This window comes from Vombatus ursinus, unplaced genomic scaffold (assembly GCF_900497805.2).
Source record: "Vombatus ursinus unplaced genomic scaffold, bare-nosed wombat genome assembly UNPS02014799.1, whole genome shotgun sequence".
Lineage (NCBI taxonomy): Eukaryota > Metazoa > Chordata > Mammalia > Diprotodontia > Vombatidae > Vombatus > Vombatus ursinus.
The window spans coordinates 37593922-37613607 of NW_020954577.1; the positions used below are offsets into that span (position 1 = coordinate 37593922).

The 19686-nt window shown below is 43.6% G+C and overlaps 1 protein-coding gene across 8 annotated transcripts in view; it reads right to left on the bottom strand.

Moving 5' to 3' along the window:
- Positions 1-19686, bottom strand: part of THRB (thyroid hormone receptor beta) — a 391398-nt gene that overhangs the window by 57259 nt on the left and 314453 nt on the right. The gene's annotated exons all lie outside the window — the stretch shown is intronic.

Sequence of the window (19686 nt, forward strand, 5' to 3'; positions counted from 1 at the left end):
CTCAGGCGGGCATTCACGGCCACCTGTCATGGTCCGGCTGCAGCTGACCTCTCCAGCCTTATCTCCCTTTTAGCGCTCTGTGTTCCAGCTGAAGTGGCTTCCCATTCCTCCCATCCACCCACCCACCCATCCACCCAGCAAACACCAAGTGTCTTCTCTATGTGAGGCCCCATGCTGGGTGCCGGGGATGCAGAGACAAAAAATGGCATTCCTGCATTATACTCTTCCCTCCTCCCAGAATCCTCCTGACAACAACCAACATTTCTATAGAGCTTTAAGATCTGCAAAGCACTTTTGTACATATCTCATCTGAGCCTCCCAAAAACTCTGTGAGGTAGGGATGCCTTCCCTACTTTACAAATGAGGAAACTGATGAATTGAGTCAACCCTGGCCACAGAGCTTGACAGCTTAGGGATTAAATGTGAGCCCAAGTAACTCCTGCTTCTTAATCCACACGTGACCACTGTATCAGTGCCTCGCCTCACACTGCCTTAAGCTTCCTCCAAGGCTCAGGCAAGCATCACCTCCTTTTTAAAGCCTTTCTTGAGCCCATCCTCATTGTTAACATCCTCTCTCTCCTCAAATGATCATATACTTATGCATCTGTGTACATGTTACATCCACCTAGTAGAATCTAAGTAAGCACCTTGGGGACAGGAGCTTAGATTGTAGCTATTTTGTTCTCAGAATCTAGTATAGTGCCTTTCATATAAGCAGATGCTTAATAAATATTTGTTGAATGGAATTGCAAGAAGGAAATAAAGAAGGGAAATAGGGAAAAGGGGAGAGAAGGAGAAAAGGAAGGAAGGAGCAAGGAAAGGAGGAAGGAAAGAAGGGAAGAAAGAAATATAAAGGATAGAAACAAGGAAGAATGGAAAGAAGGAAGCAAAGGAGGGAGGGAGGAAAGAAGGAAAGAAAAGGAATGAAGGAAGAATGGAAAGAAGGAAGCAAAGGAGGGAGGGAGGAAAGAAGGAAGGGAAGGAGAGAGGGAGGATAGAAGGAAAGAAGAAAGGAAAGGAAAGGAAGGAGAGAAGGAAAATGATTTCTGTTATATTATGTTCTGTTGGTGTTAAGTAGTGATTTCTATGATCAAAATCCGAGTTTTCTTAAATCCAGCATCGATAACACAAAGCAGAAGCATACTTGTGCTTACTGTATATTTTAGTTACTTTCAGACTTGTTTGCTTTGTGTATTATGACCTGAAAAATGTCTGTTGTATGAATGAATGAAAGAAGAGCTACATCTGGCCATCAGGCTGTTAATTACAATAAACCTTCCTCAGAATTTTTGAGTGTTTCTGAACAGCATGATATGCTGAATTCCCGTGGGGGCGTTACGAAGGATAGTTTCTCTCTGCTGTTCGTTGCCCTGTGCTCCAAAGCTCACGTATGGTGCTTGGCTTGAGAAGAGTTGTGGCATGTGGTGTGAGTCCTGTTGGCTCCGTCTTTGTCCCCATTGAGCTGTCCACCACTTAGACATCTCAAATGTGGGGTGGTGCTAGGGGACGGCAGGCGGGTGGGGAATTATGTTCTTAAAACCCTATTAAGAAGATAGACTGTTCCTTGCTCCATGTTTATTTATTCCTTGCTATCCTCTCTTGTTAACTGTTCAATAATATGTTGGATGATTTCAGTCCCAACCCCAGAATCCTCATGTTTCCATTTGTAAGTGTGACTCATTGTTCCAAGATGATTTAAGTTGCTACACCTGAACTTTACTGATAGACTTGGCAGACATAGGTGCTATTTTAAGGTTCCTTTTGCATATGCCATTTCAAATGGAGCCTGGGAGTATTACTTAATGTCTACAGCCATAGCTGGGGAGCCCACAGCTTCCCTCCTCAACTGTTCCCAGCTTCCACTGATATTTCGTAAGACCATAGGCAAGTCATTTAGACATATGGTGCTTTTGTGTGCTCTTCATGAACTAGCTGATGTCAGAAAAGTGCTCGGGAGCTAGGTCAAAGTAAAGCCGTATAAAAACAAGAGATGGCGATGACTCATATAAACAGCATTACTCAACTGCATTGCCCATATCCAATCAGCTGCCAAATCTTGTTGATTTGGTCATCTCCAAGATGTCTCTTGGATCTGTCTCCTTCTTTCCACTCATTTCATGACCACCTCATTTCTGTTCCTCTTCCTTTCTTGTCTGCACTATTGCAATGGATTTCTAATTGAACTCTGGGATTCCAGGTTCCTCCTTCTCCAATCCCTTCAAACATAGTTGCCAAAATTGCTCCTTTTAAAGGGAAGGACTGACCATGGCACCTTTCTGCTCAAGAATCTTCATTGGCTCCCTATCTTGGGTAAGGCAGAAACTCTTCAAGCTGGTGTTTAGAGCCTTCCATAATAAAGCTCCCATCTACCTTTCCATCCTTATTTCATGCTAGTTCCCCTCACGTACTGTCCATCCTAGTTGAATTGGCCTGTTAGTTCTTCTACATAGGTGATACACCACATGTACACAAGTTATTCCCTATACCTGCAATGCCTTCCCTTCTTACCTCTACTTCATATAATCCCCAGTTTCTTACAGAACATGGGTCAGGTGTACTTACCTATTTGAACTAGTTCCTGATCCCCTCATTTGTTAATTCTTTCTTCCTCTACAAATTACTTTGTATCTATTTACCTGTCTGCATATTGTAGACTCAAGTAGCATGTAAGCTCCTTATGGGCAGAGGCAGATTTATTGTTTTCTTGCTAGACCACTCCATGCCACGCCTCCTCCACTCAGACCATCACCTCCACCTCCTCCCCACTGTTAACCTGAATTCTAGCTCTGTGTCCCTTGTCTCTGTTAGCTTAGTTTTTGCTGATCCTAGCTCTCCAAGCTACTTCCAAGACTGTTTCCCATCATGCCATCCCTACCAGGTCCACCATTTCCTTTTCCTTCTCATCACTCACCTAGACTCTGTTCCTGAGTCCTGATAGGTCATCTTTGGTCTTATCTTGCTCCCACAACTTTGTCCAGACTGCTCTGCCCCATGTTGCCTTGTATGTCTCTGTCCCTCCCTTTTCCAACTTCCCTTTATGTATCCTCTTTCCATTTAGAATGTAAGCTCATCGAGGGCAGCAGCTGTTTTGTTTGTTTGTATTTGTATCATCTGAGCTTAGCACAGTGTCTGGCATACAGCACTTAAAAACACTTTCTCTTTTTATCTATGGCAAGCACTTAATACGCGTTTGTTGAATTCAATTGAAACACATTTGTCATCATCATTATCATCTCAGTAGAAAATTTGCTAATTCAAAAAATAACGCCAATGAAACATGATCTGAACCATTATTATCACAAGTGAATTCTTGTCTTTTCTCCATCACATACCCAGACTAACTTCATTGTTTTAAATGAATCAAGAGTAAATATTTCATAACACAATTACAGTCCTGTGGACCCTAAACGCCATCTTCCAGAAAACATTAAATTAAATTTCACTGCTGATATAATGTGCACTAGAACACTCGGTAGAAAATATTTGAGTGCTTTGAAGGTTCTGGTTCACCTCTTTTGGGTTGTTATCAGTTTCCTGCTCTCCGCTGATCTAGGCACTACCCTAATCTAGGCCCATAGCACCTCTTGCTTGGATTATGCCAACATCCTCCTGATTGGCCTCTTAGATCCTAGTTTCTACCTTTTCTGATCCATCCCTCACAGAGCTGCCAAAATCATCTTCTCAATGCACAGGATTGATCATGATCCTTCCTTGCTCAAGGAGACAGAATGGAGGAGTGGATAGAATGCTGGACCTGGAGTTAGGAAGGCCTGGGTTTAAATCTCAGATCAAACACCAGCTTTGTGACCCTGGGCAAGTCACTTGGCCTCTCTGTGCTTTGGTTTCCTCATCTGTAAAACAAGGGGTTGAACTGGTGGCCTCTAAGGTCTGTCGAGCTCTGAGTTTATACCCCATGACCTTCCAGGGCTCCCAGTTACCAAATATAAATTCTTCAGCCTGGCATTTAGAGCCCTTCACAGTATGCCTCTAGCCTATCTTTCTAGTCTTATTTTACATTGTGGTCAAACTGGCCTCCTGGCTGTTCTCAATTCAATGCTTCATATCCCTTCTTCATGCCTTTGCAAGGATTGTCCCTGTGTCTGGAATGCACTTCCATGTTGTCTCTGCCTGTTAGAATACTTGGCTTCCTTTAAATGCAACAAAAGCATCATTTTTTCAAACTCCAGAAGCTAACATGACTGGGCTTTGTTAATTGAGTTGAGAGATTCCCAAGTCACGGGATGCCTGTCAACATCAGTGACAATAAGCAAACATATATTAAATGCCTATTATGTGCCAGGCACTGTACTAGGCACTGGGGCTACCAACAAATGAGTCCCTGCCCTAAAGGAGGTTACATTCTGTTGGAGCTATATTGCAGGTGCTTGTATAAGAAAACACAAAATTTCTGCAAAGTCATTTTGAGAAGGAGAGTACTAAAAACTGAGGGGATCAGGAAAATTCTCATGGAGAAGGAGGCACTGGGAATGTATCTCAAAGGAAGTCAGGGATTTCTGAGTGGTGCAGATGAGGAGGGAGAATGTTCTAGACATGGGAACCCAAGCAAATGTATGGAGGTGAGTGATGGCATTCTATACAACAGAAAAGCATTTAAGGGCTTACTTTGCGCCAAGTACTGAGAATACAAATAAAAAGAGAAAGGGGGTTCCTGTTCCATCTTGATTAGAATAGAGGGTTCTTCAAAGGCTGTAATACGAAATTAGACCTAAAAGGTAGGTGGGCATGGAGGGCTTCCAAAAGTGGGATCTAGAAGAAAATATTCAATTGGATTTGGCATCCTGCTATTCAAGGCTCTTGGGGGCCAGTTGTATCCCATCTTATTTCAAATATCAAAAAGACTTCTAGGAAAATAGCTGTGGAAAATGCTGCATTTCTTTGAGTGGAATGTAAGCTCATTGCGGGCAGGGACTTTATTTTTGTCTTTGTATCCTCAGCACCTAGGTCAGTGCCTCCCACTTAGTAAGCTTGTTGAATCAAATTGAATTGAAGCAACTGAATTTTGAATAAAACTGAATGGAGTTGCTTTGAATAAAAAAAAATGGGTGATTATCTCACAGGGAATTCGGGGAATGGTAAAGATGTCCCATCCATGACTAGAATAACAGACAACATATCGCCTTAGACCACGAGGACTCCGTCTATCCTGTCCTGCAAGTTTAGCAATAGTCTCAACAAATTAAATTCATCCCACCGCAGACATGGGTTTCCTTGGAAACTAACCCAATTGGAAACTCCTAAAAAAAATGAATATTGCTGTTGAAATCTAAATGTTAGCAAGACATTTTCATTTGGCTCTTTTTTCTGGGTCCATGGAAATGGAATAGAATAGAAGGGGAAACATACAGTTTCCAATTCATCCTTCTTTTTTAGCCAAAACTATCTGGATTTTTTCCTCCCTTTTCATTTAAAGGGCAACAGTTCCTGTGATTTCCTTAGGTTTGACCTTTAGGTGGTATCTTAGGCTTATTATAAAAAGCTCTTCCTCAGCAAAGCAAACAGAGATTCAAACGATTGTCTTTTCGTGCATTCTGAAGATAGTATGGCTTCTATAGTTGCATACTGAGTGACCTCCCCCCTCCCTAGCCTGATGTTCCACATCAACATCTTCCATTTAGACTTCTTGCAATCCAGACAAATCTGCTTTTCAGCCCACACACTATGTTCTAACCCAAATGGCATTGGACTTCATCATTTGGTTTTAAGTAAGGTGAAGATTCATGCCTGTGGTGGAATTCTAAGAGGGGTATAGATCTTAATAAAGGTGTTTCTCTCATTTGAACCAATAGCGCCCAATTCAAAGGGAAGGAAATGACATTTCATTTGCTCATCCATCCAGACAATAATCTAATTCCAGGCCAGACCCTGAAGTGTGAGTATGAACAGAGATATTGCTAGAGGAGGGAGGTTGGAGTTTTGGCCCAGGGTTCTGACATCTGGAAATAGGGTTTTCTAGCACACCAGCCTCTGACATGCAGCAGGATGGCCCCTCCAAGCTCACCCAGCCCTGCGCCATCAGCTTTAGGGTCTTGGGGTTGCCTTTCCCCATAACTGCACCCTCTCCTCAGGAAGGCTGTACCTCAGAGGCATGGCTTTCAGTTTTTAGGGGGAAAAGTTACCTCTCCTTTGCACTAAATGCACCTGGGTAATAGTCTGTGCTCTGCTCTGCACATCTATCACAGTCCCCATGGACAAAGCTTCTTAATTATAGCTTGGAGCATGAACAAGGGTGATCCTGCAGGCCCTATTCCAGAACACCTGCACTGTCTTGAAACTCTGCCCTGAGGTCTCATCTCCAGATTGATGATTCCCTTGCCTCTAGACCACGGTTTCAGGAACCTCACCTCGCTCCACTCACTGCTTCACTTGTTCTCTGGACTTTTCCTTCATCTTCTCCCCAGTCTTCTTGCCCCTTGTCCTCTTGAGCGTGCCTTCCCTGTCTGGGCCCTCTGCCACTTTCTTATTCCCCTTATGTGCTGTCAACAGTCATTAGATACCCTTGGGGGTAGGAGCAGCTTTGCTTGTATTTATATCCCTACCATTTAGCACAGTGCCTGGCATATAGTAAGCATTTAATAAAGGATCTCTCTCTCTCTCCCCCTCTTTCTCTCCTTCCTTCCTTCCTTCCTTCCTTCCTTCTTTCCTTTCTTCCTTCCTTCCCTCCCTCCCTCTTTCCTTCCTTCCCTGTGTCTGGAATGTCCTTCCTCCTCATTGCCTATTGAATTCTAACCCAGATTTAAAAGCTTGACTAAGATGCCACTGTTTTCTGTGAAGCTTTCCTTGATTTCTCTAGTCAGTAATGACTACATGGCCACCCTCTCCTCACATGGCACCTTGCCTTGCTTCTGTCTAATGTTGCCACAGTACATTACTTTATTATTATAAGCCTCTACCTTGCCTTGGACTGTCAACCCCACAAAGGCAGGTACTATAGATCGAGTTTTCATCTTCTCCATCTCCTGGCACAGTGCTTAGTCTACAAAAGGCATGTAATAAATACTTGTGAAATTGTTATTAGTATTAGAATAGATGGAATGGCTCTCAACTCTCTTCATCACATTCAATTCACCCAGGTCATAAGGACAGGGTTCCCATAGGAGGCGCCATATGAGCTTAAGGATTCTAAGATGTCAAGGTGAGGCAGTATACTTCAGGCATGCCTGCCAGCCTGTACAAAGGCATGGTGGTAGGAGACAGAAGTCCAAGTTTAGGGAGCAGTGAGGAGGCCCTTTTGGCTGGACCACAGAGTCCACGAGGAGCAGTAATATGAATTGAATTGGGAGAATTAGGCTGGCGTCAGACTGTGAAGGGCGCTCCATGCCAACCTGTGGGCTTTGAATTTTATCCTAGAGGAGACAGGAATGCATTCAAGGTTCTTGAACAAAGAAGTGTTATGTATGTTAGGAAGATTCTTTCAGCCACTGTGAGGGACTGGTAAGAGGAGAGACCAGAATGTAAAAGTGCAATCTATCATTGACTATGACTGCCACCAATTAATGACCTGATAGCAAATGAATAGTAACAATTATGGAAATGGGTATAGAAACATATGTATATATATATCACATACATATACATATATGTATACATACACACACACACATACACACATACACATATATACACACTTACAGCTGTATTTACTTAGCACCTGAAAAAAAAGGCACTAACCTAATATAAACTTGAAGGAATGTAATCATATACGTTCTCTGTACCTAATCAGTTGGTACAAGCAACAGTTTGGGAATAGGGCTTCACTTGAAACTGATAGTGGTCCCCTTTTTGCTGGTGATAGTGAACTGTAATTCTCACTGCTTTCAATACTGAAGGGCCCATTGGGTCTCACAAATCTCAACTGGACCACTGGGATTTATCTATTTTCTCTACTTAGGCAGTTTCACCTTGTATTTAGAAACTTAGGTAATTATTTCAAATTTTAAAGCTGGAATAACAAATAAGGAACTAATTATATTTGTTATCTCCCCCGTCACTAACACAGTGCTTCAGACCAAGTAGGCCCTTCATAATAATAATGATGGCTGACATTTATATAGCATCCAACAGGCATGATCTCATTGAATCTTCGTAACACCCTGGGGGATAGGTATTATTATTCCTTTTTCATCAACTTGCCCATGGTCCACAGTCAAGGCAGAGGCAGGATTCAAGCCCAGGTCTCTGCTGACTCCATGCCCAGTGATCTTTCCAAAACACCACACTGTCTCATTGAATACATGGCTGTTGAATAAATGAATCAAAACGCCTTCAAGTCTTGGGGACCTGTGTAGGAGTAGCAGGCAGGGCCTGCAGAAATAGGAAGAACCACTCAGCAAGCAGAGCTTATCCAAACAGAAGTTCTCCACAATATTTATGTTTACATAGAAAAGTAAGACAGATGGGGCAGAGAAACCTCCGTGAAGGAGCAAGTGGTCCCTCGGCTTCACTGGACGCCCTGTAAAAACAGCTCATCTGGAGCCTCTGCCCTGGGAGGTGGCAAGAAACTTCAGGATGGGGTTTTTTTCCCTCTCTATTTTTCTTCTTTTCTTTTTAAAAGTTTTCTTGATCTTAATAATTTTCCTTTCCAATTCTGGAATCTTTGTGGAAGGGCTAGAATCTAATTTTATTTTTACTGGGAAGTGAAGTTTTAGCACATAAGAGTATTATGAGGGGAAGCTAGAAGGTGTCGTAGAGAAAGTGCCAGGAAAGCCTGAGTTCTAAGCTGCGGCCATGATGACTTCTTCCCCTATACCCATGATGACTCGTTCCCCTACGAACTGATGTTATCTAATCACAGCTTGGCCCTTACTGTGCCACGGCGATCTTTTGTCCCTCCCCAATCGATTCATTATGCCATTGTCTAGAGAGGTTATTCTACTTTTCTCTGCATGTATCCTCCCATATCCCTCCCTCCTCCATCCTCTTAGCTGATTGGCTTGTGCTTCACTGAGAAAATAGAAGCCATTTACTGGGAGCTCTTTCTTGTCTTCATTTCATTTATTTATTTATTTTGGGCAATGGGAGTTGAGTGACTTGCCCAGGGTCACACAGCTAGTAAGTGTTATGTGTCTGAGGTCGGATTTGAACTCAGGTCCTCCTGAATCCAGGGCCGGTGCTCTATCCACTGTGCCACCTAGCTGCCCTCTTTTCTTCATTTCAGAACCCCTTGACAGCCCCCTCTCTCTTCTTTTCTCCCAGTCTCATCATAATGGGACTTCTCCTGTCTCAGGCTAGGAGTTGCTAAGTGCCCTTTCTCCCATCTCTTCTTCATCAGAATGCAACTTCAATCAGACACTTGCTCTAAACTTCAAACTTAATCTCTTGGTTCTTTATGCCCTACAAACATGCCCAAAGTCTTCTCTATACTTAAGATTTTTTTCCCCACTAGATCCTTCTGTCCCTCAAGCTATTGTCTTACATTTCTCCTGCTTTTCTCAGCCAAGTTCCTAAAAAAATCTATCTATACCTGGTGTCTCTGGTTCCGTTCAATTGCTTCTAAACCCTCTGAATTCTAGCTTCTGGCCTCATTACTCAAATGAAACTGTTCTATAAAGTGATCTTAATTTCCAAATCTGATGGTCTTTTCTTGACCTCACTAGGGTACTTAACACTGTTGAAGATGTTCTGAATTCTCTCTTCTCTGGGTTTCCCTGACACCACTCTCTACTGGTTCTTCTCTGACCACTCTTGACCAACACTTTGTTGGCTATTCACCTGTGTCATGACCTCTCACTGTGGGGTATCCCAAACTGTGCTGAGCCCTCTTTTTTTTTCTCTCTGTATCATCTTGCTTGGCGATCTTATTAATCTCCATGGGTTTAACTATCATCTCTATGCAGATGACTCACAGATTTGTATGTCCTGACCCAGACTCTCTCCTGAGTACCAGTCCTGCATTATTAGAAACCTATTGGACATTTCCAGACAAAAATCCATACAGATCCCAAACTTAACATGTCCAGTACAGAACTCATTATTTTCTCTTCAAACTCAGAGATTTCCCCATTTCCCGTTTTCTGTCCTTCTAGTCTCCCAGATTTTCATCTTGAATATTAACCTCAATTGTTGTCCCTCATGTCACAAATCTAATGACTAAATTGTATTACACTGCCTTTAAGAGTTTTAGAACATTTCCTGGGGAGGTTGTGACTTACCTAGGATTACAGAGCTAATAGTGTCAGGGACTTGAATCTAGCTCTTCCTCACACCGCTATCTATCATAATGCTTTAGGATGCTTGTTATAACAGAGTTAATCAGGAGGATCTCTCTCTCTCTCTCTCTCTCTCTCTCTCTCTCTCTCTCTCTCTCCCCAGTCCATGCACCTATCCATCTATGTATCCCTCTAATCTCTTTTTCTCTCTATCTACTCTGTCTGTCTACCTGCCTGTCTCTGTCTGTCTATGTCTCTCTCTTTATATCCTATATTAGTAATGTTATATCCGTAAAGTGCCTTAGACTTCAGAAGAAAAGAATTGTAGGAATTTGGTGTTGCTAAAGAGATCTATTTTTCATCCTCCTGTCTCTATCTGCTGTGACCAGCGCCCCTCCCTCCTTCTTTGTCCTTTGGCTTCTTCGTGGCCCTGACTAGAGGATATTCTAAGTGATATCACCCATTGATTTCACTTGGCTCAGATTATCTCATGCCCATCTGTCAAGTGCCATAGCTTGTTCTTACATCCACCAAATCTGCTGAAAGACCCACAGATATTTCTCTTGTGATCTCTCCAGAAGAGAGGCATCTGCTATCTGAATGTTGAGCAAGGATGAGGACCCCAATCCTTCATAGCCATGGCATCCTCTTAAATGTCATACCAAGCTCTAGACATGGGGCCATGAAGACCTGGGTTGGAAATCTCACCCTCATCAGGGGTGTGACCATGTGCAAGTCACCTGACCTCCTTAAGCTTCAGTTTCTTAATATGTAAAATGGGGATAATAACAAGATTCAAAGAGTCAGAACCTTAATGGCTCTTAAAATGCATCAGTCTAACCCCATAATTTTCAAGTTATATGACCAATGTCTCAAAATACAACTCAAAAGAAAAACTGTGGGCAAAGCACTTTAAAGACTTCACGTACTATTCAGATGACCACTTTTGCTGCAGTTGTTCTGAAGCTGTGACTTCATAAGTGTGGGGACCTGCCACAGGGAATTGTACCTCTCTCAAGGCAGATTAGGTACCTCTCCGTTATAACTCCTCTGGAACCCAGCATCTTAGAGAAGCCCTGGGACTTTGGGAAGTTAAGGGACCTGCTCAGGATCATACAACCCATACTTGTCAGAGGCAGCACTGGAATCCAGGCCTTCCTGACCCCAAGGCCAACCCTCTATCTGCTTGGCCACAATGGCTTTAGAAATACCAAGGAATGTGTGAGATGGGGCTACAGCAAATGAATGAACAGCTAATGTTTCCTATTTTACTGTGGGCAAATTCCATTTTTTGGGACTTTGGAACATGAAGACTTCACAGTTTCTTGTCACAATTACCACCATGGACCAAGGATGGCTTTCATTTTGGGAAGCACATTGGCTCTGGCTGTCAAGTCATAAAATTTGGAGAACTTGCTTGGTCCCAGATGCTAAGAGAAGTTTTTTTGGAAGCCAAATGCTGAGTGATTCCTTAGTGGAGACAGCCCAATCACATAGCCCTGGCACTCACTCTTGCAAAAGGGCTTAATTCTTAGGAATTCCAAATTGCATCATTTAACCAAGGGGAAATTGTATTTGATAATGCACAAGGAATCAAAAGTATGTGTGTGTGTGTAGCATCCCAAAGCCAGAGCCCACCATTGTGGATTTAGAGCTTGGAAGGAAGTTGTCACCTAGATTCCCCATCTCCCTCCCCATTTTACAGATTAGCAAACAGAGGCCCAATGAGTTGAAGTAAAGTAGGCTTAAAAGGCAAAGGATTAGATATTTAGCTTAATAAATGCTTATTGATCAATTGATTGATTTAGAGACAGAATGGACCTTAAAGGCAACTTAGTTCAACATCCTTTCTAACAGAGGAAGAAACTGAGACCCAGAGAAAATAAATGACTTGCCCAAGGTCACAGAGATCCTCCAACTTAAAATTCTGTGGCTTTTCCATTGCTCTTGGGCATGAGACCCATTTCCTTATGGAACCTGAAGGTGGGTTGCCAAGTCTGAACTTTTGAAACTCGTACATTTCCTTTTCGTGCTTGCACACACAATTCTTTTCTCCTCTCTCTCTATCAGAAGTAATGTTTGGTTGCTCCAACCTTTGGCAGGATACCCAGGGCCCAGGTGGGGCTGATTCCTGGGTGCCATTTTGTTACGAAGGATTGAAGGAAGTAAAGAACAGCCTTTCTTTATGTACTGGCAGGAAGAAGAACAGGTCCCAATGGGTTAGGTGCAGAGAGGGGGCCCTGGCCACGGGATTCTCAATGTTTTTGGGACAAGGAAGCTTAAAAAAACTGGTGGTGGTGGCGGGGGGTGGGGAACAAGGGATAACCAACAGGTGCCTTCACTAGGTGGCTCCTAGCATGTCTCCCACGAGTAATGCCTCATCTCACATCTTCCAGCCCTCAACAGGAGAAGTTAATGGAACAGGAAGAAGGAAGGGAAAGGGGGCAATAGCAGACATGAGAATACATGAGGGAAGAGTGAGCATCGTGGGTCCCAGGGACCCAAAGAATAATCAATCAGTGAGCATTTACAAGTGCCCCTTTTCAACCAGGCACCGCATAGGCCTCGGTGGGTACAAGGACCTGAAGAAAGAGACAATAAGTGATAGAGACGGCCGAGAACAGAAGCTTGGGAACCTTAGGATAGCAGCTGATACCTTGGAAAGAAGAGAATGGAGGAAACATTTTTTAAAAATTCAGTAATATGAGAAATAGAGGGATAATAGGACTCAGAGCTGGAAGGGCCTTCTGAGGCCAGCCAGACTGGAATAGAAAGCCAAATGAAAGAGACATGAAGTGATCTGTCCAAGGTCACACGGGGAAGTGGGAGTGATAGAATTGGAATCCAGGGCCTTTGACTTCAAACCTATGACTCTTGCCACCCTCAAAAGGTACTTAGGATCAACAGAGGAGCTCTCTCAGGCCCAGGAGAAAGGGCCTTCTGTTTGAACTCCAGGGGAGGCAGGGGGTTCACCACACACCTCTAAACATCCCACAAGGAGTCAGCCACCATGCTTTTGTGCTTTCTCTAGGTAACAGATACAGGTTTTCGCCACAGCAACACCACAGCCATGGTGGAGGTGGGTAGACCCTGCCAGTCATGGTTTTGGGCTCCTACATGATGAGTGGCAGCTAGGTGGCACAGCTAGACTTGGAATTTACACTTATTAAACACCTACTATGTGCCAGACACTGTTAAACACAGGGGATACAAAGAAAGGCAAAAAACCCCAAACGATTCCCTGCTCTCAAAGAGCTCATAATCGAGTGAGAGTCAGGAAGACCTCAGTTCAAATCTGGCCTCAGATACTCACTGGCTGTGTGATCATGGACAAGTCACTTAACCTCTTCTTGCCTCAATTTCTTCATCTGCAAAATGGGGATAATATTAGCACCTACCTTCCAGGGTTGTTATGAAGATCAAATAAGTTGATATTTATAACATGTTTAGCACAGTGCCTGGCACATAGTAGGTGTTTCAATGCTTGTTCCCTTTCCTCCCTTCCCTGCCATTTGTAAAGCACTTTGAAAGCCTTAAATCTCTATATAAATACACATCATCATCATTATCATTATTATTATTAGGAACTGGAGAGAGAAGCTGGTCTTGAAGTTAGGAAGACCTGGGTCCCAATCCTGCCCCAGAGAGGAGAGAATGTCCAGGAGTAGAAGGTTCTGAACAGTGTCCGGTGCTACAAACGGGTCAAGGAGGATGAAGATTGAGAAAAAGAACATTGGATTAGGCAATTAAGACATGATTGTGGGGCAGCTAGGTGGTGCAGTGGTTAGGGCCCTGGAATCAGGAGGACTTCAGTTCAAATCCAGTCTCAGACACTTAATAGCTGGGTGACCCTGGGCAAGTCACTTAAGTCATGCCATTGCTTAAAAAAAAAAGAGATCGTTGATAACTATGGAGAGAGCTTTTACAGTTAGAATGATGAAGTTGGACTCTAGGTTGCTGAGGGTTTAGTAAACAGTGAGGGGAGAGGAAGTGAAGGAAGGCTAGATAGATTTTTCAAGGTGTTTAGTTGAGAGGTAGGTGAGAATTATAGGCTGATAGCTATCAGGAATGGTAGCATATAATGAAAATTTTTTTTAGGATACAAGAAGTTTGGGTGTCTTTGCAAATAATTTGGAAGGAACCTTTAGATAGGAGAGATTCAGGATTGGAGTGAGAGGAGATGATCGTGGGACAGTCTGCTAGAGAAGGTAAGAGGGAATGGGATCTAGGGTCCACTTCTTTTATCTGTACTTAGCACTGATACAAGTGAAAGGGATTTAGGAATTCCGGGACACAGAAGTAGAACATTTGTGGGTAATAGGTACACTATGGGCATGGCTTTCTGTGTGCTGCTGAGGGAGAGAGTGAAGGAGTAAGTTAGTAGAATGAGGAACTGAGAAATTAGGGTATTTGAGGGAATAACAACTTGTATGGTGAAGTCTCCCAGAACGAAATCTAGAGTTGGGATAGAGAGGGCTATTGTGAGCCAAGCATTCACCTTGGGGAGAAAGGAGGCAGAATGGCTTGGAGGTTGATAGAAAATGGTCATTGGCATTTGGCTTGGGTGATAAATTTGGATGGCTTGAACCTCAACGGAGGAAATATTATTGCTAAAGACGGGGAGGATGGAGGGAAAATTGGGAAATAGCAAGAGAGAGAGATCAAAGTGTATTCCAACTTCATTTATTGGGACAAGTGAGTTGTAAAGTATGAGAGAAGGAGCAACCAAGACCGGAAAGGATGGCCAGGCATGATGCAGCGTCATCCAAAGGGACTCAGGTGTCATGGAGTGTCAGAAGATAAAGAGGTCTAAAATGGAAAGTTTATTAATTAGAGAGTCAGAGTCCCAAAGGGCACAGTGGAAAGGGCAGGCAGATCTGGAGGGGGACAGGGGAGAAGGGTAGGGGTAAGGTGGATGAGAATGAATGAGTGGACACTGTGGTCAGAAAGTGAGATTGTTTTTGGCAATTGAGGGCTCCACTTCAGGAATGACCCACCCTGATGAAACCATAGTTCCAGACTGCACTTTCCCCCTTCCCCCTATTCAAAATAAAAGTGATATGAGGCAGCCTTAGAAGAAGAAACTGGATTTTATTCCAAAAAACATCATATTTTAACTATAGGGTAAAAGATACTGATTAAATTTCACGTACATCATTATCAAATGGCACATAGGAAGAGCTTAATAAAGATCTTAGGGCAGGAGCCTGAAGGGACCTAAGAGGCATTTCTGGTCCAATCTCTCTTGTTGGAAACTGAGGCCCAGAGGAGTTAAGTGACTGGCCCCAAATCTCACATCAGAGCGTCAGTTGTGGGATTTGAACCCTGGCCTTCTCATTCCAGGGCAGTGCTCTTTCTGGTTTATTGAGTGGCTTTCCTGAGACTTGCTTCAGTGAGAAAAAGAATAATTTCTAACTTGGAAGATTTTTCTTTAAAAAACCAAACACTTCAATAACTTTCCTGTTGGACTTCTTCCTTACCGTCCTTGACTAGATAAGCCCAACCCAAATGGAAAGGTAATGGTAGGGGAGAAAAAAAAACCTATATTGCTCATCTTGAATATTTTAATTTTTACTGTGAGCAAAATCCTTTAAAAATAGTTCTCCTATTTCCAGGAATTTGTTCGTGTTTTTCAAAGCAAAGCAAAACGAAGGTGTTTGGCTGCCAGGTCTGCTATGCCCTCATAAAGGGCACAGAGAAATTCAGAGCAGTCAAACAACCCAGGCATATGAAACGAATTAAGGATTCCTTTAAACAGGATTAAGCCACTGCTGCACATTTACACAAATGCATCTTTTAAAGTCAGGACTGTCTAGGGACGTGCATGTGGGGCCCCACGTGTCCCTTCCCCCTTCTACACAGGCTCCCCAGGCTGCTGTAGAGGACAGAGAATTAGAGGACCTGGGTGAGAATCCCTGCTCTGTTCTTTGCTATCTTAGTGACCCTGGGCAAGTCACTTCCCTTCAGTAGGCTTTGGATTCCGTTTCTGAAAAACTAAAGGGCTTGGGCTAGACCCCCTGTAGGTCTCCTTCCAGCTCAAAGTCTCTGACATTGGGACCTTGCACCTTCTTTTCCCTTTTAAGGCTGGCTTTAATGTTCATTTGAAAATTATTTCTCCAGAAATTCCTCCACTATAGCAGCTAGTGTGTTGGTACACCAAATGGAACTTGACTCAGAGGATGTGGGTTCAAATCCTGCCTCTGACACTTCTTAGTGGGGTGACCATGGATAAACTAGTTCATAAAAATGTGGATGTTAGGGATGATCCAGCCCAATTCCCTCATTTTTCAGATGAGGAAACTGATGTCTAGGGAAGTTAAATGACTCAATCAGGTCACTCAATGAGAAAATGTTGGATTTTTAACCCAGGTCTTCTGACTACAAATTCTGCATTCTATATCAAGTTCCTCTCCCTAAGCCTCAGTTTCCTCATCTGTAAAATGAGGAGGTCAGGCTAGGTGGCATCTGAGGTCCCATCCAGCTTTGAATCTAAGATGTGATGAGTAAAAAGTCTGAGGCTATGAAGACCACTGGGGTCAACCCCATAACCTCCCAGGGTTGGTCCTGAGCCCCCAACTCCCCTGGGCACAGCCCAGGGCGTAGTGACTACTGGCACTTTGGCCTTTCTTCTTTTTTGCAGGCAATCAGGGTTAAGTGACTTGCCCAGGTTCACACAGCTAATAAGTATCTGAGGCTAGATTTGAACTCAGGTCCTCCTGCCTCCAGACCCAGTGCTCTATCCACTGCACCACCTAGCCACCTCCCTTTGGCCCTGCTTTCAAATATTCCTTTTGACGATCACAAACCTTCCTTCCTAAATGCTTTGATGCAGTGTCTTGACCAAGGAATCTTGAGAGGGCCTGCGATCTGTGATCAATAGTCAGACACCAACCTCCACAGAGAGATGGCTCGTTCTCTGACTGTCTCTTTGTTTCTGTCTCTCCCTCCCCCTCCTCCTTCCCTCCCTCCCCCTTCTCTCTTTCTCTTCACATAAAGACTCTTCCTATCCCCCTCTTTCTGTAATGAATAATCTCAGGCTGCCTGAAAAAGTTTCACTGCCCTCTCTGGACCAGCCAGTAGCTCCAAGGTGTTTCTAGAAGGTGCTCTAAAGAGACAGACTAACCATGACAATCATAATTCATATTTCAATAATCCTCCACGTACTTTTCTTACAACCTTAAAGGTAAAAGCATCACAAAGGAGATTTACACTGGGCATTAAGGTTGGCAAAGCGCTTCCTGCACGTTAGTTCAGTGAGCCGAGGGTCATTATCTTCCCCATTTCTCAGTGCAGTAGACTGCTGCTGGATCTGAGGGTCACAAGACCTGTGTTCAAATCCTGCCCTTGCCACTTACTACTTGTGTGACCCTGGACATCTTTCTGGGCCTCAGTTTCCTCATCTGTAAAACGAGAGAGTTGGGCTAGACAGCCCCTCAGGTGTCTCTGAGCTAAAAATCTATGATCTTATGAAACAGTGAAAGGAAGGGATTTGCTCTGTGTCACATAGTCTGAGGTGGAATCTGAACTCAGGTTTTCCCGTTGCCAAGCTCAGCACTCTATCCTTCACCCCACCTTGTGTCTCAAAGTATTTTTCTCTCAACAGCCTTGTGAAGTAGGGACAGTAATGTTATTTCCCTAAGAACAGCTCTTTCTTGAGTAGGAAAAATAAAGGAATATGTCTGTGGTCTAATCAATCAAAAGGCCTCCCTCCCCCAGACTCAAAAGTCAGAAACCCCTATTAACACTTTTTTTCTTTAAAAAAAAATATTGATTGGGGCAGCTAGGTGGCGCAGTGGATAGAGATCCAGGCTTGGAGTCAGGAGGACCTGAGTTCAAATTTGACCTCAGACACTTGACACTGACTAGCTGTGTGACCTTGGGCAAGTCATTTAACTCTGATTGCCAAACAAAAACAAAAACAAAAAAACAAAAAAATATTGATCCTCTTCCACTTTGTCAGAGTAATGAACTTGGAGTCAGGAAGACCAGAGTTCACCTTCAATCTCAGATGCTAGCTGAGTGACTCTGGGAAAGTCACTTAACTACTCTCTGCCTCAGTTTCCTTATCTGTAAAATGGGGACATTAACAGCACCCACTTCCCCAGGTTGTAGTGAGGACTAAATAAGATAACACATGTACATATATGCATGTTATATATAATACATATATACTCATCAGAACATATAAACACATCAAAACATATGTACATAACAAGGTACGCTTTATAAACCTTGAAGGGCAATATGAATGCTGGTTATTATTATTATTCATTTCCCAATATAGCCTTCCTCTCTCCCCCACCCAGCGATCTCTTCTTTATAACAAAAGATAAAAAAGAAAACTAGCCAACCCATCAGCTGTGTGAAATCTACCCAGCCTTCCGCACTCAGAGGCGTCCCCCTGCCGGAGCAAGGAAAGAGGCCCCTTCTCATATCACTTCTTCTGATTCCATTTCATTAATTAGTTGGAGAGTTTCTTTTGTGGTAAAGTGAGGACTAACATTCAAATGCACTGACATTTTAAAACATTTTTAAGAGGAAGGGCCCTTAAAAAAAGAAAAACCAACAAGAGATATTTTCCTTTGCTCTACATAGAGAAGAGATGGAAAAATGGGCCAACACATGTCTGAAGACCCAGCGTGATTAAGGGACCTGGAGATTTTAGGTGGCCATAAGACAATAAAGTGCTCATCATCAGACATCTGCCAGGGTGGAGGTGCTCCGAGGTAAAACCCCCCTAAATCTGAAGCCATTAGGGACTTTAGACCAGTTTATCTTGATCTTTTTTTTTTCTTTTTAAGAGGTGACAACCTCATAAACCCATAATCTCTTCTTGAGGATGATGCAAGGCTTTAGTACGAAAAGAGAAAAACAAGGCCTCCCCCTCCTTCTCCTTCTCTCCCTGCTCCCCTACCCGCCCCCGCCTACCTCCCTCTTTCTCCTTCCTCTTCTCTCTCTCTCTCTCCCCGCCTTTGCCCACTTCCTTCTTTCTCCTTCTCTCTCTCTCCCCTCTTGCCCTCCTCACCTTCTCTCTTTCTCCATTGCTTACTTCCCTCTTTCCCTTTCTCCTCTCTCCTTCCCTTCCTCTCTCTCTCTCTCTTTCTCTCCACCCTTGCCCACTTCTTTCTTTCTCCTTCTCTCTCTCTCCCTTCTTGCCCCCTCACCTTCTCTCTCTCTCACCTGCTTCCCTCTTTCTCTTTCTCTCTCCTTCCCTTCCCCCACCTCTCTCTCTCCCTTGCCTACCTTCCTCTTTCTCCTTTTCTCTCTTGCTCTCCCTTGCCTACCTTCCTCTTTCTCATTTGCTCTCTCTGTCCTTCTCTCTCTCTCTCTCTCTCCCCGCCCTTGCCCACTTCCTTCTTTCTCCTTCTCTCTCTCTCCCCTCTTGCCCTCCTCACCTTCTCTCTTTCTCCATTGCTTACTTCCCTCTTTCCCTTTCTCCTCTCTCCTTCCCTTCCTCTCTCTCTCTTTCTCTCCACCCTTGCCCACTTCCTTCTTTCTCCTTCTCTCTCTCTCCCTTCTT